The sequence below is a fragment of the Pelodiscus sinensis genome, chromosome 24 (genome assembly GCF_052426305.1).
Source record: "Pelodiscus sinensis isolate ZL-2025 chromosome 24, ASM5242630v1, whole genome shotgun sequence".
NCBI lineage: Eukaryota > Metazoa > Chordata > Testudines > Trionychidae > Pelodiscus > Pelodiscus sinensis.
This window is the reverse complement of record NC_143075.1, coordinates 11,209,659-11,236,037: the sequence shown is the minus strand read 5'-3', so window position 1 is coordinate 11,236,037 and position 26,379 is coordinate 11,209,659. Positions and strand designations below refer to the sequence as shown.

The window sequence follows — 26,379 nt, the reverse complement described above, 5'->3', positions numbered from 1 at the left end:
AACAAATCCTTCAGTCAGCTCGCTCCTCAGGGGAAAGTCCCATTCTGGTCTTTTTGGGTTTCTCAGTGAAAGGCAAATGCCACAGGTGAGAGAGAGGATGCTCCAGTGGTTAAGGTGCTTCCCTGAGGCTCAGGTTCAAATTCCCTGCTTTGCCACCAAGTTCCCATGTGGCCTTGAGCCAGTCACTTAGCCTCTCTGTTCCCCGATGATAGCACTGCTCCGCCTTATCCAGGCGTCTGAGAATACATTCCCTACAGATCATTGGGTGCCCTCAATGGGGAGAAAATAGCTCTCCAGGCAGGGGTTTTGACAGCACCGGAGATATCTCTGGGGGTACCTGCATGGAAAGAGAGGATCTAACTGGACAAATCTCTCCATTTGTTATGTCCGGTGGCACACTTGCACTGGTGTGGCACCCCCTTGCCACTCTGCCATCTGACACTTTCCAGTTTCTGGGGCAATACCCTTTGTGTAGCCCCGTGTGACCCCTGTTGGGACAGGCGAGATTGGAAAACTCTCTCACTTGGGTGCAGGATGCCGGTGAGGCACGTTGCACAGGAACTCTGCAGTCATTTGCCTCTAATCACTGGGCAGGACTCATGTAGCTGTCGACTACTGGTGGAAGGCAGAGCTTGTATCTCTGGAAGAACAGTCACGCTTCTCCTCCATTGGTGAGATCTGGGTCATTGTGTTGGTAGAATATGGCTGTTCTAAAGCTGGATACAGCAGACAGCATTAATTATATTACAGCAGTCCCGAGGAGTGCCAGAACGCTAGGTGCTGTACACACAGAGAACCCACAGGAGTGTGCAATCCTATATCCTGCCTTATCAATAAGCTTTCAAGGTGGCAGCGGGGCAAATCATGCCCTGTAAAAGGGGGGCCTGCCCCTTTAAGGCCTTCTGGCAGCGAACTGCCTCATTTAATCCCACCCTGTACCACCTGCAGAGGGTGTGGGGCCTGCAGGAAGAAAGTTCCGTAACTGAGGCCTGGCTGGGATGGAGAGTGGATATGCTGCTCTGAGGTGAGGCACTGGCTGAGGTTTGCCTGAAGCCTGGCATAGAAGGCCTGAGCTTCCCAGGGTGGCTGGGTTGGTTGCTTGGCTCCCAGAAGCCGGTGGTAAGACTCGGGTAAGGTTGTGGGTTCTGGGAACCTGGCTGGAAGAAGGCTGAGGCCAGTGGAGCTGGGGAAATGTTTTGCTCTTTGGCCCGAGATGAGACCCGCTGCCTTAGTCCAAGTTCCCCCTAAGCTGGGGGTGGGGAACCTGTGGCCCCCAGCTTGCCTGGATCTGGCCCTGAGGCTCAGGGCTCCCTGCCCTCAGCATTGGGGAGCCTGTGCTGGCACTCCGTCCCCTCTCCTCCCCATTATCCCACCACACACAATCTACGTGGCTGGGGGTCAGCAGCTCCTGACCCAAAAAAAGTTCCTCCCCCTGCTTGAAGCTGTGTGGTTGCACAGCTTCCCATTAAGCTCCATGCAGGGGCTCAGGGCTGCAGGGAGGAGAGAGCTCTCTCTCCCCATGCTCTGAAGCTGTGGGGACTGCCCCTCCCCAGTAGCCCCAGCATGGAGCTGCTGTGTCTGGGGGAAAGAGGCCCCCAGGTAAGCCCAAGCCCTGGTCCCCTGCCCCACCTTGAACCCCCTCCTATATTCAGCCCTCATCTCTGGCCCCACAACAAAGCCCAGGCCCCCAGCCCAGAGCCTGTACCCCCCTCCTGCACACCAGCCCTGAGCCCCTCCCCAAACCTGGAACTCATCTCCTACACGTCAAGGCCCTCATCCCCAGAGTCTGTACCCCCAGCCAAAGCCCTTGCACCCCAACCCTCTGTCCCAGCCCTGAGCCCCCTCCCACATTCAGAACGGCCTTGGCCCAACCCCTGCCACAGGAATTTTCCTATGTGCACCAATATAAAGGTGATGCATTGGTGCATGGCAGAAAATGCATTCCGCTCAGGGGTGGGAAAAAAATAGAGGGAACACTGTTCTCAACTAGGGGTATGCAGAAGTCTTCTGGGGTACAACAACTCAGCTAGGTATTTGCCTACTTTTACTACAGGTTCATACAATGACTTCTTTATACACTGAAAGGTAAGTACAGGTTGGACCTCCCTGGTCTGGCACCCTTTGGACCTGACTGGTCCGGAAGGAAGGTGTTTGCTGGACCAGGAGGGTCAAAAGTGCATTTCTTAGTGCGTTGGCTTGAGGTACAAAAAGTCACAGCCACTGCACAGATAATCTCTGGCTGCAAAGTCAGACTGGATTCTCTTTCGGCTCTGACCTTGGACAAAAATATAGCATCACGCCACAAGGCTGAGAGCACGTTGGTGAGCAGTGAGGGACCGATGTTTAAACAGCCAAGCTGAAACTGAACACGCTCTGCCCAGTTTGTCTGGTTCACTGACTTCATCCGTTTACCTTCTGCCTACATACATCTTCCCCAATGCTTTAATTGACAGTGCTGGCCCAGAAAGCTGTGCTAAACGAGGATCCTTGTGTTTATTCCATATGCAAAGAGCAACTGTGTTCACTCTGCCAGAAAGTCTAAAATAAAATTCAGAGAACAAAAGAAAAGATCTGGATCTACCCCAAATTCCCCCAAATGTAACCAGTTTAGCCACAACCAGTTTTAAAACTTGATGAAGCCAAATCACAGATGAGGCTCTGAATGGGGTTCAGAACCATCTTCAGGGGAGAGCACCTGGTGTGTGTCTCTGTCACCATCTGCACCATGTGTGTTGTAAACTAAATATTGAATCTGCAAAATCTGTCTCTTTCCTTTGTCTGCCATCAAGCCTACCTCTGGAATAGCAGGGCCATGCTCCTTCTCCTCCGCCCCCATGCTCTGCTGCTGCGCTGAGATGCCTCTAACAGCCCAAAGCAAGGAGAGGGTGCTGCCCTGACACGAAAGCTATTTGTTGCCTAAATGGGACTCGGGGGGCAGGAGCCAAACAGTTGCCCGATGCAGCAAATGCTTTATTTTTAGCCTGTGTAAACCTGGGAGGAACCAGCCTGGACAAGGAGGGCGTTAAAAGCAGCAAACTAGCTTGTGTGGTCCCTAGACCCGGATTTAGCACCTGGTCTCCCCAGAGGCGCTCTCTGTATACATGCAAAGAACCACTGGTTCCTAGTGATGCGGAAAGCGGGGCCAACCAAGCGAATGGGAATGTGGCTTCTCTTGAGGCCTGAGCTTTGGCTTCTTATATGAGGCTGTAATAAAAGGCCAAGCGTCTCTCTGAGGGACAGAATGGAGCATTACTATGTGCGCCCCCCCCCCCCCCCGTGAAGGAATTGACTCTCCCTCCCTACCCTCTTTTTGCCAGGCAAATGAAAACATCATTGCCCATGTTGTGCCTTTCATGGCAGTCACTTTGCACATGTAATAAACAATGCACAAGCTGCACTTGTGTTGCTCCAGCCACTGCTGGGGTGGAGCCTGCTGGGGTTCAACGGCCCACAGCAACACCTTCACCAGGACAGGTCTGGAGGAAAGCTCCAGCCAGGTGCGGCCACATTGAGGCTCTAGGAAGAGGCAAACGCAGTTCCCTGCTTTCGCAATGTCTTGGAGTCTCACAATGGCTCCGCTTTACATCTTGCCCCCGCATCAGCACCTCCTACGGGGACCTTGGCCCAGTGCAGACACAGAGAGCAGGACACGTCTCTGGAATCATCAGAACTCACCCGGGTTTCTCCTCGCAGGGTCGCTCCTCCAAATACTAACCAGAGCCCCAGACCTGCTCACCTCCTGAGAGGATGGTCCAGGACGGTGCTGCTGGCAGGAGAGCTTTTCCTACCTTATCCCCACCCTGTGTGCGAGGCACTATTGCCCTCTGCTGGCTGGAATCGGGGAGATCTGTGCATCTGCTTTCTTGCCCAACGAGCAGCAGACCTGCTTTTTGGCCATCAGGCAGAACCTGCATAGGGGAAGAAGAGATCCGTTTATTCCCATACTACCTGCGTGTATGTAGATGTCTGTGTAGATCACTGCACCAGCAGCCCCTTCATTTAAGTTGGGCGAGCTGGTTTGTTCTGAATCAAACTTGATGTGGCCAGAGGACTCAGCCACATCAGAGCTGTCAGCGTCGCGTGGCAGGTATGCCTTGTCAGCTGCAGCCCAGGGCAGAATCATAACTGGGCTTGCAGGACCCCTGCCCAAACTCAGTCCTAGAGCATGTTTGGTGGGACACCCCAGCATGGTCCCAGATGCTACCCAGCAACAAAGCGACACACTGGCAGGCAGCCCAGGCCATTGAGAGAGAGTGGGATTCAGAAGAGTTGGGCTCTGCCAGGGACGGCACGCAAGTCACTGCCCTGCTTTGTGCCTCAGTTTCCCCTCGTGTGAAGTGAGGACAGTGGCCCTTAGTTTCCTTGCTAAAATACTCTGAGATCGGCAGATGAAAGGTGCGATCTAACAATTACCCCAGCGGGTGTGGCCCATCGGTTCTATGTGTGGTGCACAAAACATTTTGTTTACTGTTGCCCACAGGCAGGGTTGCTAGATCCTGCTGGTTTCCATCTGCATAGTTTTCTTTCTACTTGTATTGTTAAAGCGACACACACGTAAAGCCAGGGCATGTGAAGGGAGGTGGGTGCTGATTGCACACAGCACTGAGGCTATGTCTAGACTGCAGGCTTCTTTCAAAAGAGCCTCTTTCGAAAGATCGCGTCTAGACTGCAGGCGGATCTTTCGAAAGAAAAATCCGCTTTTTCGAAAGAGAGCACCCAGCGAGTCTGGATGCTCTCTTTCGAAGACGGCCTCTTTACATTGAAGAACGCCTTCTTTCGAAAGAGGAACTTTCGAAAGAAGGCGTTCTTCCTCGTGAAACGAGGTTTACCGCCATCGAAAGAAAAGCCGCGTTCTTTCGAAATAATTTCGAAAGAACGCGGCTTGAGTCTGGACGCAGGGGAAGTTTTTTCGGGAAAAGTCTACTTTTCCCGAAAAAAACCCTGAGTCTGGACACAGCCTGACTGAGCACTTGGCACTCCCTCCACATCCAATCAAAGCGCTGCTACGGTTCAGTTGCCACCCCTAGCAAATCCTGGGTACGCAAGCGCAGTGAACAAAACTACCCTCGCCCGGCAGACTGTCTTGGTGATGACAATCTTGCAGCCCGCTGAGAGAGAGGGTTACTCGTGCGGCCCACTCGCTAGCCTAGGTTGCCCATTGCTGGATGACACTTGTCGGCTGCAGGCTTAGGCAGTAAGGACACTGTTGAAACCAGCCTTGTAGTGCCCTGCACGCTAAGAATTTCTGCTCTGTCTGTGCGTGCCAAGGCAGGGTGCTGCAGCAACACTGAACCAACCCCCTGCCTCTGTGGATTTCTGCTGAGGTGCTGAGGAATTTTTGCTGAGCTGAAAACTTAACCTTGCCTTACAGCTTCTAGCCAGCAGGGGCCACTTTGCACAGCTCCTCTGTTTGCTGCCTCAGCCTCAGCCTCAGCCTCAGCAAAGAGCTCTGATTCCAGGAGAGAGCCCCCGTACTCCTTACAAACCCCCAGGCTCCAGCCTCCTCCCAGGAGTACATCGATGAAGGAGCTTTGGCCCCCAAGAGGCTAAACATGTGGTGGAGCTGTCCCCTGCGAAGTCTGCAGGCTTGTCGCCCTTCCAAAGAGTCTTTCTGCAGGAAATATGATAGAGATGTAGCCATGTTAGTCTGGTGTAGCTGAAACAAAACACAGGACTATGTAGCACTTTAAAGACTAACAAGTATATATGGTTGTGACTATTTTCTTCCACTATTTGATCTGAGGAAGTGGGTCTGGCCCACGAAAGCTCATCATCTAATAAACCATCTTGTTAGTCTTTAAAGTGCTACATAGTCCTGTATTTTGTTTGCAGGAAATAGTGCCCCCCACAAGCATCTGTGGTACCCAGGCAAGGCCTCTCTCAGTGCAGTCATTGCGCCACAGTGTTTGTCATGACAATGCAAAGGGCGTGCTCGCACAACGCAATGTGTCTGGCCTATAGGTGCTTCCTCCCAGCCCACAAGGAACTGAAGAGGAGCCGACTAGCTAAATCCTGTGCCATTCCTTTTAAAACTGGATTCACACTGAGGAGACCCCTCTGTCCAGACTACACACAGGAGGGGCAATGCAGAACAAGCTTTCCTGCACCCCGGGCTAACCACTGAGGTGAGACTATGCAGGTTTTGGCTCCCTGCTGAGGCTGCCCAGGGAGATCGCTGTGGCAATGTTTCTTGTGTTGTGGACACTCCGCACCAGGACTGACCCCTCTTTTGCTGCAAGACAAGCCACCAAGCAGCCATCTGGTGGTGGCAGGGTGTCATCTCCACTGTCCCCAGCTAGATTTAAATCTGCCGGCTAGGGTAGGCATTCAAGGGGGCCTAAGTGATTTAGGAGCAGCCACTTTTGGTGAGACCCCTGCCCCTATATCACCTAGGTGCTTTTAGAAATCTCAACCCTTAGACAGGAGCTGGTGGAAAGATGGATTGGGAAAAATCTCAGCTGGCGTCAGCAAAGCCGGGTCGTCCAGGGTGAGTATCTGTAACTAGGATGTAAAATGAGTTGGCAACACCAGAAAGAGAATGGAAAACACTGCAGTACGGGCTTCATCCTTAAGAACGGCCACACTGGGTCAGACCAAAGGTCCATCTAGCCCCGTATCCTGTCTGCCAACAGTGGCCAATGCCAGATGCCCCAGAGGGAGGGAACACAACAGGTAACCCTCATGTGATCCCTCTCCTGTCCCCCATTTCCAGACAGAGGTCAGGGACACCATTCCTACCCATCCTGGCTAATCGCCATTGATGGACCTAACCTCCATGAATCTATCTAGCGCTTTTTTGAACCCTGTTAAATTCTTGTCCTATGATCTGCCAGACCCTCCCTCCAAAGACCTTCTCCCTCCTCGGCCTCCAAAGCACCCTCTTCTATAGCCTTCCTTGCCACACTTGTGTAAGGAAGTGGGATGGGTATTAACCCCTTAATCCCCAGGGAACAGTTAGCACCTTTGCCCCATGTCCAAGCGTCCCTCTAGCTTATCCGATTCTGAATCCAATGTGAGGGCCTTTGCATGTTTAGTGATAGTCTGGCAATCAGCCACACGGCAGGTCTGGGGCTTTGGTTTCACCGGCCGTGGGCTGGGTAGATGTGCCTGGAGAGCCCATACGCGCTTTGGCTTCGTGCTTGGGGCAGGCTGGGGGCAAGCAGGGGCCGTGTGCGCGCAAGCAAGCGTTTTAGAAGCAGCACTTAGGGGAAAATGGCCATCGGCAGAACTTAGCTGTTGGACAGGCTGCAGGGTCAGCTCTTGGCAGCGGGACAGATTCATTACTCTAATTGGAAAGGCAGATTGTCCCAGGTCCTGGGAGTTTTAATTAATTTGCCAAGGGATGCTTTGCACTGCCTCTGTATTCCGAGCGTACAGTTGGCTCCAGCAACTTCAAGCAGATCACCTTGATGTACTGGGAGCCACACCTGGCGCAGACACAGCCCCTCTCTCTGGTAGCAAGGGTGTGGCCACAAAGAAGGGGCTGGGGCATCTGTAGACCAGGCTGACTACTTAGCTGTGTTTCCAGCTCCTTATGGACATTGCAGCAAGATGTAAGTTAGAGCAACCCCTCGGGCTGCTCTACCATGGCATGATAGGACCTGCCTACCCAGAGCAGCATCTGTAGCGGAACTGACCTCTGTGGGCAAGTGCAGTTATGCCTTTTGAATTCTCCTTGGGCCCCATGGGACACACCAAACCCAGCCTCATCAGCACTCACCTGGCCTGGTGCCCCAGTCCTGCTCCTCCTGCAGGCCCAGCTCCTTAGCAATCGCTGACTGGCCACTTGCAATTCTTTGCATGCTATTTGGCCACTCAGTTCGGTTCCATTCCCGTGAATTCCTGTAACTCAAAGGAAAAAAACTGCTCTACTGCACCCACCACTACTTTAACCCAGCCGCATGAGCAAACAAAGCACCACAGGAAGTCTATGTGTAACCACCCCCAAGCGGATTTGACCTTGGGAGGACCTCTGGAGCCTAGCATAGGAGCCTCTACCCTTTGAGCTAAAAGCCAGCTGGCTCTCAGCCCATGCTGTAGAGGTCTCTTGTTCTTATCTGTTGCTGTGCTCTGTGTGCCACTGCATGGGACAGTGAACCACACTAGGGCTATGTCTACACTCTTGGCTTCTTGCACGAGTAATATGCAAATGAGGCGAAGCGTGGAATATCGCTGAGCCTCATTTGCATACCTAATGAGACATTTTTTTTTTTTCAGAAGAGGCACTTGCGCAAGAAGGAGCATCTACACTGCCCCTTCTTGCGCAAGAAAACCCCTCTTGCGCAAGGCCGTTACACCTGTTACTTTCCAGGAAGAACGGCATTGCGCAAGAGGGGTTTTCTTGCACAAGAAGGGGCAGTGTAGACACTCCTTCTTGCGCAAGAGCCTCTTCTGAAAAAAATGGTGGCTCATTAGGTATGCAAATGAGGCTCCATGCTTAGCCTCATTTGCATATTGCTCGCGCAAGAAGCCGCGCGTGTAGACATAGCCTAGGTGTGTGGGTTACATATGCAACAGATCGCGGGCTCCTTAAGTTTCTGACCCAGTCCAGCACTCCTGTTAAATGGTCTTAGCCCAGTGGTGGGCAATCGGTGGCCTCAGGGCCACAGGTGACCCATCTGGATTCTGTGGGTGGCCCACAAGACATTTAGTTTACTGCTGCCCACACGCAGGGTTGCCAGATTCCGCTGGTTTCCATACAGTCGGTTTTTTCCCTACCAGTATTAGTAAAGTGACACGAGTGTAAAGCCAGGGCACGTGAAAGGAGGTGGGTGCTGATCACACACAACACTGACTGGGAGCTCCCTCTGCATCCAAGCCAAGTGCTGCGATGGCTCCCTTGGCACACTGCAAATTTGAGGTACACGAGTGCAGTTAGCAAAACTACCTCAGCCCTTTATCATGACAATCTTGTGGCCCTCTGAGATGAAGAAGGGCCACTTGTGTGGCCAACTCACTAGCCTAGGTTGCCCATCATTGTCTTAGCCTCTTTAAGGCTGGTGGGAGCGGGGGGACTCCCGATGGCAGAGCCTGGTGGGGGATATGATTGCAAAGGTGATGTAGTGGGTGCTAGCCTAGGGAAAGGCCTGTGGGGTGGAAGATCAGAGTGAGGTATGGGAGGAAGGGGGTCTCCTGGGTGTATATTGGGACAGTCTCTGTATTTACAGAACTTCCCCTCCCGAGATCTGTTTCATTTTGTAACTCCAGTTGGGCAGAGAACTGAGGCTAAGCAGCCCTCCTATAATCTTCCCCTTTCTCCTTTCTGTAGGTTTCCAGGAAGCCGTCCGATCAGCACATTAGTTACTTGGCTGGTCTCTTTTCTAGAAGCCTCATTTCTTCCTTGGTGAGACAGCAATATGATGGTGGGTCAATATCTCCATCCGCGTGGGTGACATTTATCTGCTCTTTCTTGGCATTGCTTTTGTGTTCCTCTTGGTAGAGGCTTATTGCTTTTCATTTCATAGAAAAGCTGCCAGAGCTCCGGCCAGCCTTTCACTTTAGCCACATTCATTCTTCTGTGTCAAGTGTGCTTAGATGGTTGGTTTAATGGCACATTCTTTTTCTGTCACCCTCCTGAAAAGTCAGCCTCAATTTTCCTTCCAGTTTTTCCACGGAGAGGGGAGAGTTGGCACAATTTGTATAGTGGGGGGTGCTGAATGGCTATTCAACCAAACCGTAAAGCCCATGTGTGATGGAAAGCCGGGGGAGGTGGAGAGGGCAGTAACATCCCTACTTCCAAATCCTGCTGTTGGCTGACCCAAGGAAAAGACGTGGTAAAACACGCTTCCTCTGAAAGGTGGGTCAGCTCTTCCCGTGGACCAGCTGTCCGCCCTAGCAAAGAACAAGGTGAAATGCCCTCACCGAGGTGGGAAACGTTGCCCTGGGACATCTTTATCTTGTCTTGTCCAGCCAGTGCCAACTTCATACCAAGACCTCTGTCTGCACCTCTCAGGCGGAGCTCTGCTGGCCTGCTTTCTTCTTATGCCAATTCATTCATTCTGGCTGTTGCCAGCAAGAAACATAGTGTTTTCTTTCTGACCTCTGATGCAGAAGCAAAGCTTAGTCTCAAGGCGTGCGTACCAACTCTGCAAAGGGGGTGTCACCCGGGGAAGGGGTGAGAGATTGCTCCATACTGACCGTCCCGGCTGCTTCAGTTCTACATGGCGTCAGCAGCTGATGGCCCACAAACGGCAAGTGTTGGAGATGGCCGCTTCTTGGGACTGGAAAGTTGGGGGGTTCCAAGCTGCCTTGGAACAGGTTTGGGTGTGGGCTTTGAGATCAACCGCTCTCTCAAGAGCGGTTGCTAGAATCTCGCCCCAATTGAAGTGGAATGGGAAGAGGTATTACAGAAACTAGGGCGACGTGATTTTTGAGGTGTGTGATCTGATGGCCGCGTGCTTCAAAACAAGGGGTTCCGGACTAGAGAGGTTCTACCTGTACTAGATCAGAGTAGCATGATTATGACCCTGTCCCGTACTGGTGTAAATGACCACAGAGAGCATAGCGTTGTCAATTGTAATGGACAGAGATCATAGGAAAGGATGGATTTAGCGGCATGTGACTGCAATATAACCTGGAATTGCGGTGACTGCTCTTGAAACCACAGTGATCACGGATTGATCTGCATTGGGGTGTAATGTGGCCAATTGTCTGTCTCGCTGTTGCGGGTGTTCTATGGCCCAGGCAGTCGCACACACTAATGTTTCCCCTGCATCGTGTACACACTCGTTGCCCTTCTGCCTCTGGGGCCGCGCATCTTTTCAGAGAGCCCCACGGCGCTGAATGTTGGCTCTTCTGAGTCACGCAGCCTCTGTGTGAAAGATGCGAATTCTGCAGAGGCTGCAAGATGTGGTGGATGACAGGAGGAGGGGCGGCTCTGGCACCGTCAATCCTCATTTTCTTCTCTTAAACCAATTTCACAAATGAGCCTTCTCGGAGCCAGGGACAGACAGCAAATGCCTGAGTCAGGCAGGCCTAATGGATGCAGAGTAAATTCACTGGAGCAATTCATTTAATTGAGAGGTGCTGCGGAAGGGTGCCAAGAAGTGTGGGAATGTGCTGTCCCCTGACAGGCCCTAAGCAGACAGCACAGTGTAGGGAGTCTTGGCTCCCCCAGTCCTGCCGCACTAAGAGCGATGTCTTCAGCTCTTTGGCTTTCCTCCTGCTCCCTGCGGTATGCTAGCTGGACAGCCCCTTGCCTCCAGTCCCTGCTCTACCAGCGGCCTGCAGGGGAAACCCATAGGCTCTCCTGCTGCAGAGAGAGCCCCACACTGCTAGTGGCCAATGTTCCCTCTAATCTTTTCCATCCACATGTGGAATAATGTTATGTGCACCGAGGCATATAGGCATGTGCACTACCAGGAGAAACAAAAATCTAGCTGTGGGTGCTCTGATAATCAGCTGGGCAGGATTTGAATCTCTCCTGCATGGCTGCACAAGCACAGAGCTTACAGGGAACACAGCTAGCGGCAGTCAGCTCAGCTGCGATCCCCAGCTTTAGTTTTAAGAGCTCTGGCTGGTGGGTGGTCCCCCCGGGGAGAGTCCTGAGGAGTCTTTGGTGGAGGGCTCTCTGTTGGGGAACTCCCTGTTAGTGGAGATCAGCATGAGCCTCCGGCTAGATTAACACTGACATTGAGAGGTGTGACTTCAACATGTGTAGATTTATCTAAACTGGATTGAATCTGGATTACGCCTCCTGATTGCCATGTACACATACCCTGTCTGGCTATGTTTGGACACAATGCAAGGCTACTTCTCCTTGTACAGGTACCCACGCACCCACAATAACAAAGCTGTAGGATTCTCCAGCAATGTTCTCCTGGGAGCAATGAGAGCCTGGGGTGATGGCTACATACAAGCAGGGTACAAGGACTTAGGTTGTAGTGGGGACAGGATTCAGCAAGGTTCTGAGAGACCAGGGAACTGGAGGATGAGGAGGGAGCAGTAGGTTAGTGCTCTTGCTTTTCAGTTCCAGAGTCTTAAGGTTGTTGTTGTTCCTGGTTAGCTCTGGGTGTGGATGCTCTTATTCCAGTGTGAATGTGGGGTGAAGCTAATTTGGAATGAGGCACTTTTATTATTTATATAATTTATATTACTAGGAGGAGGTCACAACCTGGGGCAGGGGGTTGAGCTGTGGGAGGGGGTCAGAAGAGGATTCTGACCTGGAGGAGGGGGTCTGGGAAGGGATTGTGATCTGGTGCAAGAGGAAGTGCAATGATTTGGGTTGTGATGGGGGTAAGGGATCGGGATGTAGGGTCTGGGAAGGAGTATGGGTGCAGATGGTTTGGGTTACATGGGGTGGGGGTGCAGAGAGTTTGGGTTATGTGAAGCAGGGGTTTAGGAGGGGGACAGGGAGTTGGGAGGAGGAGGGGGTTGGGGTGCCACAGGCAGGCTCTGGCCAGAGGGCATTTACCAGGGCAGTTTCCATCCAGTAGCTCTGCAGGTTCATCATTCAGGCTCCCTTCCTGCCCTGCCCTCACAGGCTGATCAAAGCAGCTGTGAAAGCCATGTGTACTGCTCTGAATGCTGGGAGCTGGAGGAGAGGAAGGAGGGGAACTTCACACGCTGCCTGTCCTGCAAACATGCAGCTCCTATTGGCCGGTTTCTGGCCAATGGGAACTGCAAGATTGTGCTGGGGGCAGGAGTAGTGTGTGAAGCCTCTCCCTCCCTCCCTCCCCTTGCTTTCACAGCATTCAGAGCAGTACACGTGGACCCGAGCTGGCTGCTCCGAATAGTACATGGGCTGGGGCAGGCAGAGAGCCTTGCTGATGCTCCCACTGGGAGTGAGGGCTGGATCTGGCAGCTTGGTGGGCCCAAACCACAGACCATATTTACCTATCCCTGGCCTAGGCTGTAACCCCATTGCCTTAGCATTGTTTTTCTGGAATTAGAGCATCCATGCATACAGGTAGTCGGGAGTAGTTAAATACACTTTAAATTCATTCGGTACCCTATTTTGTGTGTAGACGTGCTTTAGTCTCCACTCTTGGCTTGCATCATGGGTGTCATGAGTTTGGTGTCTCAAGCAGCTGCTCCGAAATGGGTATCTGTCCACACCGTTCAACCACAACATAATCCAAATGGATGCAGCTGGTTGGCAGTAGCCGCATTCTCCTCTTCATTGCTGCTGCAGAAACTCAACTGAGATGTTTGAGGCCTCACTCCCCTAAGAGGGGCATTTCACCTTGGAGTGGAGGGGAGGGCCAGGCAGTGTTTACTCAGATGTAGCTTGTGAGCAGGACTTCACTTTCATGGCCCTTGCCATTGACTCTTGGCAGTGTGCACGGAGCAGCCCTGGGATGTTTTGGCAAGGAAGCCCCTGGGCCAGCATTTCCCAAAGTGTGCTCTGTGGAGCCCTGCAGCTCAGGAGCCCTGCAAGAAAATATTTAAAATGCCAGCTGTATGTCCCTGTTATTCTGTTACTAATTTTCTGGTAGTTTTGGAATTCTATTTTTATTGCTTGTATACTTCTTATCAAAACTTTTTCCTCCCAAGAAAACTTTGTCTGTTTGGGTACCTATTGAATTAAATCACAATATTTTAAGGGTCCAGCAAATTTGCAGGACCCTCTAAGGGCTCAGCAGCTGAAAAAGTTTGGGAAACCCTGCTCTGGTCTGAGAGCAGCTGTCCTTCCCACGCATTCCTGAGAAGCACATTCACAGCCAACATCAGATTGCCTCGGACCGTTGATCTAAGAGCACAGGACTGATCAGAGACCACGTGGCTGAGTGTACACAGGGCGAGTTCCCAGCACAATATGACTGGAGGTGACCGGCACAGGAAAAAGTCCAGACAGATGCCCTTCCTGGGGTTTGCTGCTAGTATTCATCTAAGAATCTGGACAAACCACAGCCTCAGCCAAAGCTCTCCCCCTAAGCTTGACTGTCCCCTAGAGTTTTCCCTCCCACAGCTCTTTTGTCCTAGTCCCTTGTTCCCCCTGCCTCACAGCCAGGCTGCCCTTATTGATTCGAGCTAACCAGATATACCTGCTGCTAGCTAGCCCCACGTGAGTCAGAAAAATGCTTCTGCAGCTCTATGCAGGGTCGAACCCCTGACATCAAGATGATGTGACAGTAGAGCCCTGTTGCAAATGTCCTGCATAAAGCCAGACTTAGCCAAGCACACCGAATCCAACACCTCCTGGAAAGCAAAAACTCCATTTTTTGTTGGAAAATTGACACCCAAAAGAGAGAGATCTGATACAGGTAGAACCTCTCTAGTCCGGCACTCTCTGATCTGGTAACATCTGGGGTCCAGAAAGATTTTAGTTACCTGGATGTCCACTTATCATGGGTAGGGCCAAGTTTCCCGCAGTCCCCATAAAGTTTGTTTACATCCCCCAGGCCTGGCTCTCAGTGTTCTGTGCTGTTATTCTGCTTTAATTTACCCCTAGATGTCTCTAAGCACCCAGCAACAGTGGAAGTGTTGGTCGTGCTGCTAGATGATATTGACCTCCCATGGTTTGGCAAATACTTTGGTCTGGCACCAGTCGGTCCCGAGAGTACTGGGCTAGGGAGGGTTTAACCTGTAATACAGTTGTGTGAAGCTGAATATTTCCTGGTGCGATGTTTCCTGCTCACCAGAAGATGGCACTGTTACCTCCCACCAAGTATAGGCTGGTGTCTATAGCAGATCCAGGAATGTTATAACGGTGAGGGACAGCTTTTCCGTCAGGGGCCACTGAGAAATCAGTTGGGGACCACATACAAGAAAAATCACTCCTGTTCCTAAGTGAGAAGAAAAAAAACCAACCAACCAAACAAAAAAACCCCCCCAACTCCCCAAAAACCAAAACACAACCCCTCCCCCCACACTTCCTTACTACTCACCTGCTCCCAAAGTGGGAAGTGAAAATCAAACAAAACTCCCCTTACTCAGACTTAACTCAGCACCTGCCATGCTACAGTCCCCCAGTGGGCGGAGGGAGGGGTGCCGAAGCTCAGGTCCTCTGGCCCATGGTGTGGCGACTTCCCTGGCCTGGATCAAATTAAGCTGGGGGCCACAAGTTCCTCACCTCTGCCCGAGAACAATGGTTCTCAACAAGGGGTTTGCTGACTTGTTCCTTTCTCCAAGGGCTCTCCCCCCCCCCCCCATCTTTTTTTTATGCAAATGGATTTTTGATTTGGATGGAAACCTCTGCAGCTGGAAACTGCAGACGGAGAGCAGGGAAAAGGGATCGTTCCTCAGAGAGTCAGTGAGGGCACCTCTCCACCTAACTGATGGATCCTGGAAGGCAATTCATCTTCCCTGCTACTCAGGTCCTCTTTGGCCAAATTGCTGGATTACATCAGACCGACTGGGGGTGGGGAGTAAAGCAAGACCAAGCAGCTGGAATCCTCAGGCTTGCTTAGGGAATATGGAATGCCCAGGGAGGCAGCCCGGGTGCTGGCACGAGCCTCTCCTCAGTGCATTTTATCGGGTTTACTGCTCTCAGAGGGACAGATACGTGCTGCAGAATCTGTGGCAGGCTGATTTCAACTTTCCCTCTAAAACTTCAGGAGGCCTCTAATGACAAGCACCTGCAAAATTTCGTTTATTTGGTTGTACGTGAACTGCAGCACGGAGCAAAATGAGCTTCTGCGTAAATATCTCAAAGTTTGCCATGCATGTGGCAGGTGGTGTTTTTATTTTGTTTCCCTGTCCCCGCCCACTAGCAACAGGATTAGGACACATATGGAGGGCTCAGCATGTGGCACTAATATAGTTTGTTCATTTTACTTATTAGTTACAATTATGTTACTTGCACCAGCACTTGTTCTCTCTTTCCTGGTGCAGTATCCCCCCCGACACCGGCCCTGGAGCAGAAGGGCAGCTACCCCATCTTCCCCAACACTGGACATGGCTTTAGCTGAAGGTAGGGAGGTGGGTCACCAGCTTCCTCACGGTTGCAGCTGGCATCCACTGAAAGTAAGGAGGTGGGGTGTGTCCTAGTGGCGTAATGGATCTGGCATCAGCACTGATAAGGGAAGTGGTGAGGAATCCTGTCCGTGCAGCTAGATGTCAACATTCCCTGTACAAAACCCCCCTGGGCAACAGACATAGCCCCCAGGTGACTGAGGAATGCTTTGGGGTGGGGCTCACCAATGGCTCGGATGTGAAGCCTTGAAGCTCAAGGCTGAATGATTTTAAACTTCCTGGGACTTGCAATGATCTCCCTGGAAACACACTTTATTACTTCATGTCTCTCTTGCGGTGGGGGCCAGAGGCACCACTCAGGACATGAGACCATGTCGAAACATGCAGTGGCACTGGTAGAACTAAAAAGGTGACTTTTCTTTAGTATCAATTTAGTGAAACTGGGGCAACTTTTGTGTGTTCTTGTGCCCATAGTCCAGCAGTTTCAAACCGTTATAGGAGTGGCCTTGCTGGCACAAGATACATCAGTCCCAGAGGGGTCGCCGAGTGAGTCTGTAACTTTAAAAACAACAAGCAGTCCTGTGCCACATTAGGGTAACCTGCCTCAGACTAATTTCGAGGCTTCCCTGTAGCATAGATGCGCTATTTCAAAATAAACTATTTCGGAGTATTTCTTTCTGAATTGCTTATTCCGAAATAAGTGTGTAGTGTAGTCATACCTTAAGGTACCACAGGACTGATCATTATTTTACAAGGTACATCAGCTTAACTAAAGCAGTTTAAGGCCTGATCCATATACAGTAAAAGCTCCATTATCCGGCATGTTGGAGAAAAGGGAGGTGCTGGTTAACTGAGAGTTACACTTTACCAGTGGAATACTAATTTTCAAGGAATTAGAATACAATAAAAAGTATAAAATAGTACACCGGTATCACAAGTCCAGACATAGTACTGCACTGCAGGTTTCTTGAAGCACTTATGTGCATACAGGTAAAGCTTTCTATATAGTAGGTAGGTAGCTCCCAACCTGTGGTCTGCGGACCCCTGGTGGTCTATGTCAATACTGCAGGGGGTCCGTGGAAAGTTCTTTTTTTTTCTCCCCCGGGGAAGAGGGGTTCTGTGAAAGTTTAATAGATTGAAACAGGATCCGTATAGTCAAAAAGTTGAGAACAACTGAAATAGGTTATCCTATGACACTACATTTCACAAAGGGCAGCATGTGGCATAGATCCAGATCACTAAAACTGTGCTGAACATGAAATAATCTTTCTTTGATGATTCAGAAGGCACTTCAGGATCTTGTAGGGCCTCAGGTACATCCCTATCAACCTCAATTATCATTGTAGATGTAGAAGGGGTAGGAGATTGGACTGAATCAGTAATGACCCCGTGACACCCTGGAAGCTGCTTTTTTGAAGAAACCCCTGATTTCAGTTTGCTTGCTTGTCTTCTGTCTCTTTTGCATAACATGCTGGGCAATAGACCAGTCCCAGGTACTAGATGGAAGATTTGCATTGGGAGAGATCAGAAATACAGGTTCGTTGAGCTTTCTGGTGAATTGAGTGCTGGATAACCTTGTGGAATGAGGAGAAACGGTAGTTCGAATTAGGATCTTTAATTCGAACTACCTACTCCGTGCCCCGTGTAGCCATGGGCACGGAGTTCAGACTAAGGGGGATTTAAAAATGGCGGCGTCCGGGAACATGCAAATATTTAAATCCCGGACTTCTTTTGCAACTACGCTTGCCCTCATTACCCTACCTAGCTCGAACTAACGAGCTAGTGTAGACGAGCTAGTGTAGAGTAATTAGGCCCCAAAACTACTTGTACACATGTCCTGATTCAGGGCTTCCAGCCAGTTGTCCAGAAGACAAAATCCCAGGTACTACCCCACCTTGCCACCAAGCATTGCATAAATACAGGTTGAACCTTTCTAGTCCGGCACTCTCTGGTTCGGCAACATCCATGGGCCGGCATGATTGGAGTTCGCCACATGTCCACTTAGCATGGGTTTGGCCAAGTTTCCCATGGTCCCATAGAGTTTGTTTACAGCCCCCAGTCCTGGCTCTCAGTGTTGGGTGCTGCTATTTAGCTTATTGTCACTGTAGCTGATGTTTAGATATTTCTCATCTGCTCTGTCAGACAAACTCCCAAAGGGGCAAATCTTCCCCTCCAGCCAAGCTGGGAGCTGGTCAGAATCCCCATCGCCCAGTCAGACCACTGGGATTAAAAACAGCTCTGGGTGCTTCCCGGACAGGCCAGCTGATTCCGGCTTGTGAGCCCAAGCTGCTGAGCTCTTAGAGTGGGTTCTCTCCCACAGAACGGCCCATCTCCTGGCAAGGCCAGCCAGTTGCCTGTGATGGCTGCTGTCCTGCTCCTTCTGCAGCGTTACAGGGGCTTGGCCTGCTGGAATTGGGCTCCTTCCAAGAAATCAGATTAACATTCAGGATGGGGCAGTCCGTGTCCCGGGGGTTCCCCCCTGAGCTCAACTCTAGGGTTGCCAGACGGTTTAACTAAAAATACCAAACACTGCCCCCCCAAAAAAATTCCACTGGGGAAAAAATTCTGTTGAGGAAAAAAAAGGGGGAGATCAAAGATGTTGGGCAAAAAAAAAAAAAAAATTTAAAATTTAACAGCATGGCCCCTTTAAGAAAAGCCTTTGAAGCTTTTTGCCGGAGGCCATCTTGCTTTCCTGATTGAGCCAGAAGACAGCTTCCCTGCAGAACCAGGTAAGCAGGGGTTCCGGGGGGCTCAGGGAGGCAGTCCAGGGGCTGGGCCCAGTTGCTGAGTGTGTGTGGGTTGCCAGGTGTCCAGTAGTTTTGCCTCCTGGCAGGGAAAAATATCAGAAAATACTGGACATTTTAAGTGTCCGGTACTTTCTGAATTTTTTTTACCGGACAGGAAGCAAAAATACTGAACTGTCCGGGTTGATACCAGACACCTGACAACCCTACGGTCAACTCTGCTGCCCACTCACTAGTCTTGGTTGCCCATCGCTGCCTTAGGACCTTCCTATTTCAAAAGAAAAAAATAAAACGGGTTATTGCCTGACTTCAAACAGCTGATTCGCGGCATTCCAGCTCTGAGAGGAGGGGAGGAGCAGGGACAGAGTGTGAATCAGCGGATTCGTGGTGTTCCCACAGTGCTGGGAGGAAAGGGGAGGAGCAGGACTCGGGGGCTCCAATGCTTCAGAGAGCAAGAGGCACATGGCGGGGGCGGAGGAGGGGTGGATAGGAAGGTGTGTAGGCCACAGGTGGAACCCCAATGGGCCACAGATTTCCCACTGCTGCCCTAAGGGGTGAGGACAGCAGGAGCCTCCCACGGGGGCAGCAAGAGGAGGGATGAGGATGAACCTGTATCTGCCATTGGATGCCTCTTGTACTGCTTCTAAGAGTGCACGAGACCAGCCCAGACTTCAAGCTGCAACACACATGAGCCATAGAGACTGACATCAATCAGGGAAGCGTCTGTTCTCTTCTGCGGTGACCTTCTTGGGGCCCCTTTGAGGGCCCAGGTTTTAGAGGCCAAGGATGCGGCACTCCCTAGCGATTAGGCCCTGGGCACCCGAAGTCAGTAGCCACTTTTGAAATGTGCACCCAGGGGCCTACCACCAGTGAGTGAAGAGCCACAGAGGGGAGGGTGCCGCTTGAAGGCCTGCTGGCCTTGCCCAGGCAACTGGGAAGTGCTGGTGTCCCTGGAGCTGTTGCTGGGACAGTGGGCAGAGGAGGCAGGAATTCAAAGTGGCAATAGCGGCCGAGAAGAGGTTAATTCCCTCTGAAAACCTGAGAGAGAGAGAGAGAGATGGGAAAAGCACTAGGGACTTGCAGTGCATGGTGATTTCGCCCCTGCACTGGCTTCCTTCATCTTGGCACCAGTAGGATAAAATATTGCCTGGCTATTCCATGTGAGTGTTAAGAAAATTGATTTTTCTTTAAGTACAAAAAAAAAATCTTTTAAGAGGTGGTAGTTTTAGTGCTTCCCCCGCCCCCTCCACTAATGGGACCGGCAACAGCTGCATTAACAGTTTGGATAAAATTCAGCACAAAAGCGTCTCTCTCCCTCACGGGCTGGTCCAATAAATCCTGCCTGAAGCCGTGAAATGGATTCAGGCGGCAAACCGCAAGCTGGGCTCTCCTCCCCACAACCCCATGCAAGTTCTACCCCGCAGCTCAGTCGAACACTTCAAACCATTTTGTTAGGGGGACCCTGGAGGCGGGGGTGGGGGCTAGGGGGACGGACCGAGGCACAACTCCACCATAGCAACAGCTTCACAAATCTTGCCGAGCGTCCATAAATGGGATTCTCAAACCCTCTGGTTTTTCTGTCTTGTTTTTTCTTTAACCCAAATCCTGCATGTGCTGAATCTCAAATCTCCCCTCTTTCAACTGGAAACCTGCTTCCCAGAACCCTCAGTGTCTTTTTCTTAGAGCAGGAGTGGGGAACTTAAGGCTCAGGAGCCAGATGTAGCCCCTGGCTTGCTTGGATCCAGTCCCCAAGGCTCAGGGCTGCCCCCCAGCATTGGGGAGCCCACGCTGGTGCTCCAGCCCCTCCACTGCCCGACCACGGGGCTGGAGCACACTAAATCTACGAGCCTAGGACCCCCTCAGTGTTGGTGTGTGAAGGTCATGTGGGGAGTGTCTTTCTGTTTCTCAGTCGGGGGCCATGCCTGTCAGGAGCATCTCACTTGTGTGTGACCCCCAACTGATTTTTCTGTGGGTCAGAGGCCCCCAACCCAAGAAAGGTTCCATACCCCCATGTTAGAGGCTCCCACAGGCTGGGAATTTGTTCCCTTTGTGAGGCTGCCATCAGAGGCTGGGGCATACGGCCTAACCCAACCACAGATCTCCACAGCCGGTGGCTGCTCTTGCTGCTTCTGTATCTTCTCCTACTGCCACTGCCGGGTTTCACAGCTGGGCATTGCTGGGCCACAGCGGGCAGCTTTGCCATGGAGACGGGTCGGCGCTGTGCAGAGCCAGCAGTCAGGCCATTCAGCCCTGAGGGAGGCCGTGTAAGGCCTAGTGAAGATCTCCAGGTAGGTCTGAAGTGGGACCAAAGTGGTGCATTGGGCGAGCTCTTCTGCCCCGCTTTCACGTCACCCATTCATGTGAGGAAAAATTGTCACACAGGCCCCCGCCCCCAGTAAGGACCAAAGGGCGTTGACGTTTAGACACTCTGGCAGGACAATCAGGTTGGCCCCGGTTGTGGGCCCCGGTTGTGGGCCCCGCCTCACTCCTGTTTGTGTGGACCTGATCGAAGGGGCCGCAGAGAATTTGCCTGGGGCAAACGCAATGGTCACAAGCAGCCCTACGCTGGGACCCTGCCAGCCAGGGCTGGACCGAGCCATTCCGGCGCCCCGGGCAGACAGTTTAATTGCGCCCCGGGTTGGGGGAGGGCGCATGCGCAGCCCCGCCCCCGCCCAGCGCGTGGAGCTGGGGGCAGCAGGATGCATGTACCCGACGCAGTGCAGCCCGGCTACTGCCGCTGGCGCGCAACCCGGGGCCGCCCAGGGTGGGCTGAGCCTGGCCCCGTGGCCATGGGGGGAAGGGCACTGCTGGCTGGTGCTGCGGGGGTTAACACGGCCCCTGCTCTGGGCGGCTGCTGTAGGGTGGCCGCTAGGAGCTGCTGCAGCCCGGGAGCCGGGCACGCGGCACCTGATGGCAGCTATAGCCCAGGAAGCTGCCCGGTTAGCCCATGCCTTAATCCAGCCCTGCTGCCAGCACAGGCCCAGAGGGGATTGGATTTGCCCTGGCCATACAGTGTATCCTTAGGGGGAACGTGGGCAGCTCTGCATGGGTTTCTGGCTCCTCTCATCTGTACTGGGGCTACTCCACTTTCTCCTGGAGCAGTCCAGCATCACAAAGGTGGCTTAAAACCACCCTTGTTCCACCCCCTTCCTCCTGGCTGGGTCTCCAGAAGTGCCGAGGTCCCAGGTTCCATGGGTGTTTTTAAGCTAGTGGGTTTCCTTGGGGTCCACAGCGCCCAGAGACTCAACCAGGTGGAGGGTGCGGAGGTTGGGGCACTGAGCAGCAGTGACAAGTCTCACAGTTGTGATATTTTAATGTCAAAACCCCATTGCCGGCAGGCAGCCTTCAGCAACGGTTTTCACTCGGAAACCAGCCGGTTTTCAATGGCTCCCGGGATTAGTGTCCACTCAGCAGGTGGGTGTGCCGGATTCTAGCACAGGATGCTCGTGCTGACTACCATGAATAGAAGTGATGGTTTATATTTGATCTTACCCAGGATGCTTGGCTCTAGCCAGTTTCTCCATGACCATGGAAACATCCTGGTTTCTTCATGACCATGAAAACAAAACCAACAAAATTCACTCAGAGCAACATTTGGGTCACTTACTTAGTGGGTACACATCATTGTTGTTCTATTGCCTTCCATCGAGGCATGCCCAGTGATGCCAGCATAGGGTCTACCTCTCTGTTTCTACCTCCAATGTAATAAGCCTTGACTTTTGGTTTCCAATACAAAACAAAACAAAAAAGCACTACGGTTGCACTTTCACTCTTGCTAATTCACTCTGTCTCCTTTCTGCTTTCAAAGGCCTTTTAAAGATTCCTCATGATGTATTATGGAAATCCATTTTCTGAGATACAGCAAAAAGGGGCAGTTTTATGTCGCAGTTATTAGCCAACAACAAGGTAAGTAACTCAAAGAAGATTGATTGACCAAGTCAGCCTTTTTTACTTTCCCAATTAATCCTGGCATAATTGTAATACATCCAAATGGGAGGAGTAATTAGATCCGCACAGACCTGGTTTCCCTTTGCTGTTGGATGTCAGGTGTAATAGACAGATATTTCTCCTGGAAGTGGCCTAGGGAGATGTCCAGTGAGATGAGATGTCAGAGGTTTGCATTCATGTTCTTTTCCTCAATGGAGAACAGATTTATGCCATCAATCCACATTAAGAAGCCTTTGTGGTTACACAGAAATCCAGCAGGAGTAATACAATTAGCCCTCTGCACTTTTTAATTAAAAACAGAAAATTCCCTGTGAACTTCAGGGCAAATGATTCTCCATCATCAAATGCCATTTAAAAGAGGCATGGTGCATTGCTTGATGCTTTTGCTCTGGAGCCAAAGGGTCATTGAGGGTTTAAATCGGAAACCAAGAGGTGGATTTATTCCCCTGGTAACAGTGTTTTGTGTGTGTATGTGTTGGGTGCTGTACTGCTAGACACCAGCCCAGCTCTCATGTAGGATGTTAAATCAAGATCTCTTCTGTCCATCACTGGGAACATCCACATAAAAGTTAATGTTGCCGACAGGGTAAGGAAAGGGTATGTGTAGTGGTTAGAACAAAGGCTGGCTAATTGGGAACCTGGGGTTCTAGTCCTGGTTCTGCTGTGCATTTGATGCATGTTCTGAAGCAAAGTACTTTACAAAAGTGGCCCCTGAATTTTGTGTTTGTGGGTTTCCACTTTGATATGCCTTTGGAGCTGGTTTTCAGAAGTGTGGGGAGCACTGGCAGTTCTAATGGGTGGGGTGGGTGTTCAGTGCCACAAAAGCCAGCCTGAGGGGTCTTAAGTTGGTTATCCCCAAAATAGAGGCAACCCGCATTAGTGGCTGCTCTAAATGTTGGCCTACATCACTCACCCTTGATTAAAATTGGTGTCATTCTAAATACCTCACAGGCTCTGGCTGTAAATGTGTTTTATAGAATCTCGGCTAGAAAGTACTTTGAAGTAGTTAAGCAGCAGAGTTGGTATTAATGATTGGTTTTAATTCTAACCACATTACGACCACAGGGATTAAAAACTGATTGTTGTATAAATGAGCCAAGGGTTTGGCGTGGCTCCTACATATCCAAGGGTTCGGCGCAGCTTCGCATCTCTAGGGTGGAAGCCACCTTTTTGTTCTGATTGTACAGCACCGAGCACAGTGGGGCCTGTCTGTGAGAAAGGTTTGTAGGTGCTATGGTCAGATGAATGATCATACTTATCATTACTTCAGGCATGGAGCAAAGGATTGGTACAGTAACCCTGTGTGGCATTTGGGGACAGGAAGCGAGGACAGTGGCCGATAGAAATTCCAAGGGGAATGTGGTCACCCTCGTTAGACTTTGGCTCATGCCCAGGCTCTGATTTAACAATGGATGGGACAGGTGATGACCGCAAGGGATCAGGATGTGGGTTTGGATGTCTCATCCCAAAGGCAGCCAGACCAGCAGCAGCATGGTCCCATCATGCCGGGGGCACTGGCTCATTTCTGACTCAGAAGGAAAAGCCCCCATGTACTTATGACCTCCTGGCATTTTTCCAAAAGAGTAATAAATACACCTGGTGTCATGGCCAACACTCTTCCTCCTCTGGGAGAACAAGTGTCCGTGAGCTGTTGAGTGGGGGTACAATGTCACCCAACCAGTCACTGCCTTTCGGGCATCTCAGGCTATTTCGAGACTGCAGAGCTTTTCCAGGATACGCATCCGCTTTTCCAAAAAAATAGTCAGAAAAGCGGATGTGTTTTTTCAGCATCACTGTAAACCTTGTTTTAGAAGGAAAAAGTAATGTTCCGAAAGAGGGGTTTATCCCCAAAAAATTTGGCCCTGTGTAGACGGGCCAAATTTCAGAAAAGCCTCTTTAGGAAGTAAATCAGAAAAAGATACACATTCTGATTTATCTTTGTAGTGTAGACATAGCCTCACTGGGCTAATCCCTGGCGTGACAACCTTGACTTCAGGGGCATTTCTCTAGGGATCAATGTGCCCGTCAGGTACGAAAGGCCCTAAAGAAAACCAGACTGTGTTATATCATGTTCCTGGCGGGAGGTGCAGGTTCCTAGATGGTGGTGCTGGTGGTGACTTACAAAGTGGCTGAGTTAGCTCCTCACCTGCCCTTCTTCTTGCTGATCTAGGGCTGCAGGCTCTAGTGCTTATGGACGCTTTTCATAAAGCCCCACCTCCTGGAGTCATGTGACCGCCTGACATGCTTTGCTTTCACTTACTAGACAAAACGAGTTTCAAGTGCTTGCAGAGAATAGATTGAGAATGGGGCCCCGGTGCCCCTTCCAGTCAGAGGGGAAAGGAATGAACTCCAATGATATTATAATTATTATTATTTATTATAATCATAATTTATTGTTTATTATTTATTTTATTTCATTATTTTTAAGCTGATCTCTGACTATGGGGGTCTGACTCATGATTTTTGCATGTTTGGGGCTGGCAATGTCGCCCCTACTTCCCACGGCTTGCAACAATGTTAATTCCCTCCTGTTTCCCCTGTAAGCAGCAGGTAGGTCCCCTGCATGGGATAGTATTGCCACAGCTCCCTGGGGCACTTGCAAGCAAGTCCTGCTCCTCTCCATGGTGGGGAGAGCCCAGGCTCAGCAGGATCTGTGTGGTTCTCTGGGAATGGGAGTTGGGATTCCCGGGCAGGGCTGTTCCCTGAGGCTGGAGCAGGAAGAGCTGCCTCTGTGTGGATCTATTGGCCATTATCTCGTCTTTCCCCCTCAAAGAACCGTTAGTCCAAGGACCGTGGGACCTGAGAAATGCTCGCAGAGCTGCTCTGTTGCCTGGAGGGAAGGATCCCTCCCCCTCTGCTCCTCCAGCCCCCTGCACAGCAGCGTCTGTCTCCCCGAGAGTTAGTGGCAGGTGGCCCTGCCCACACGGACATGTTATTTCAGTCACCACTTCCTCCAGCCCCTCTGCAACCCGGCGAGCCCGTGGCCCTAGGACCCGTACAGCCTCATTCCACTTAGCAGGGTTGGTAGCGGTGGGACTCCAAGCAGTGGAGCTACTGCAGGGCTGCCCTGCGGAGAAGAGAGCTCTGTCTCCCCTCCCCCCCCCCCCCACACTCAAGGAGGCGGAGCTGGCGTTGGGCTCCGAGTTCCGGGGCCCACTGTGCGGACCCCAACCCTTCACCCAACGTTCTCAAGGCCGCTCTGGACGGGTTCGACCGGAGCGAGCCATAAAGCCAGGCCAGTCCCAGGAGATCTTCTAGCTGGAATCCGTGGGCCAAAGTCCAAGCTGAGTGGGCTGTACTCGTATGCAAATGGATCCCTGGGGACACGGAGGCTGCACGGGAGGTCCAGATGGGCATATTGCAGCTCCTTTCTGCCGTGCCTATGTTCGCAGACTCAGGGCAGCTTGAAGTTGTGTTGGCTTGTGCCTACCATCATTCTGGGGCAGGGCAAGAGGCTTGTTGGCTAGAGGGGAAACCCCCCCAACCTGACCCTCGGAGTGAGACCGAAGCCCATGTTCCCTGTGTGTTGCCTGACAGAGAGCGACTCCTTGCCTTACCCAGCCTGGCTCCCATGGAGATCTCATTACTAGATTTACTTGTTTGGAAATGGTTATGCAGGCCGACAGCCTACTTAGAGGCAGGATCCCAGGGGCAACTTGTTAGCAGCTGCTGTGGAGCGACATCAAGAGGTTTTCTGACAGCACACAAAAGCCATTTGACAATGTCAGAAACCACGGAGAGGGATTAACTTAAAAGAGAAAAGGAAAGAGGGGAAGAAAGCCCACATGAAAACCGCTCTGAAAGCTTATCAGAGTGTGGCATGAGTGAAAAA

General features: G+C 51.5%; 1 long non-coding RNA gene across 1 annotated transcript; it reads left to right on the top strand.

Moving 5' to 3' along the window:
* The first annotated feature begins 529 nt into the window (after positions 1-529).
* Positions 530-10,184, top strand: LOC142819445 (uncharacterized). Its single transcript, XR_016347787.1, has 3 exons — positions 530-1,024; positions 9,269-9,362; positions 10,051-10,184. It is a non-coding gene; the product is annotated as an uncharacterized LOC142819445 (long non-coding RNA).
* Positions 10,185-26,379: the final 16,195 nt, after the last annotated feature.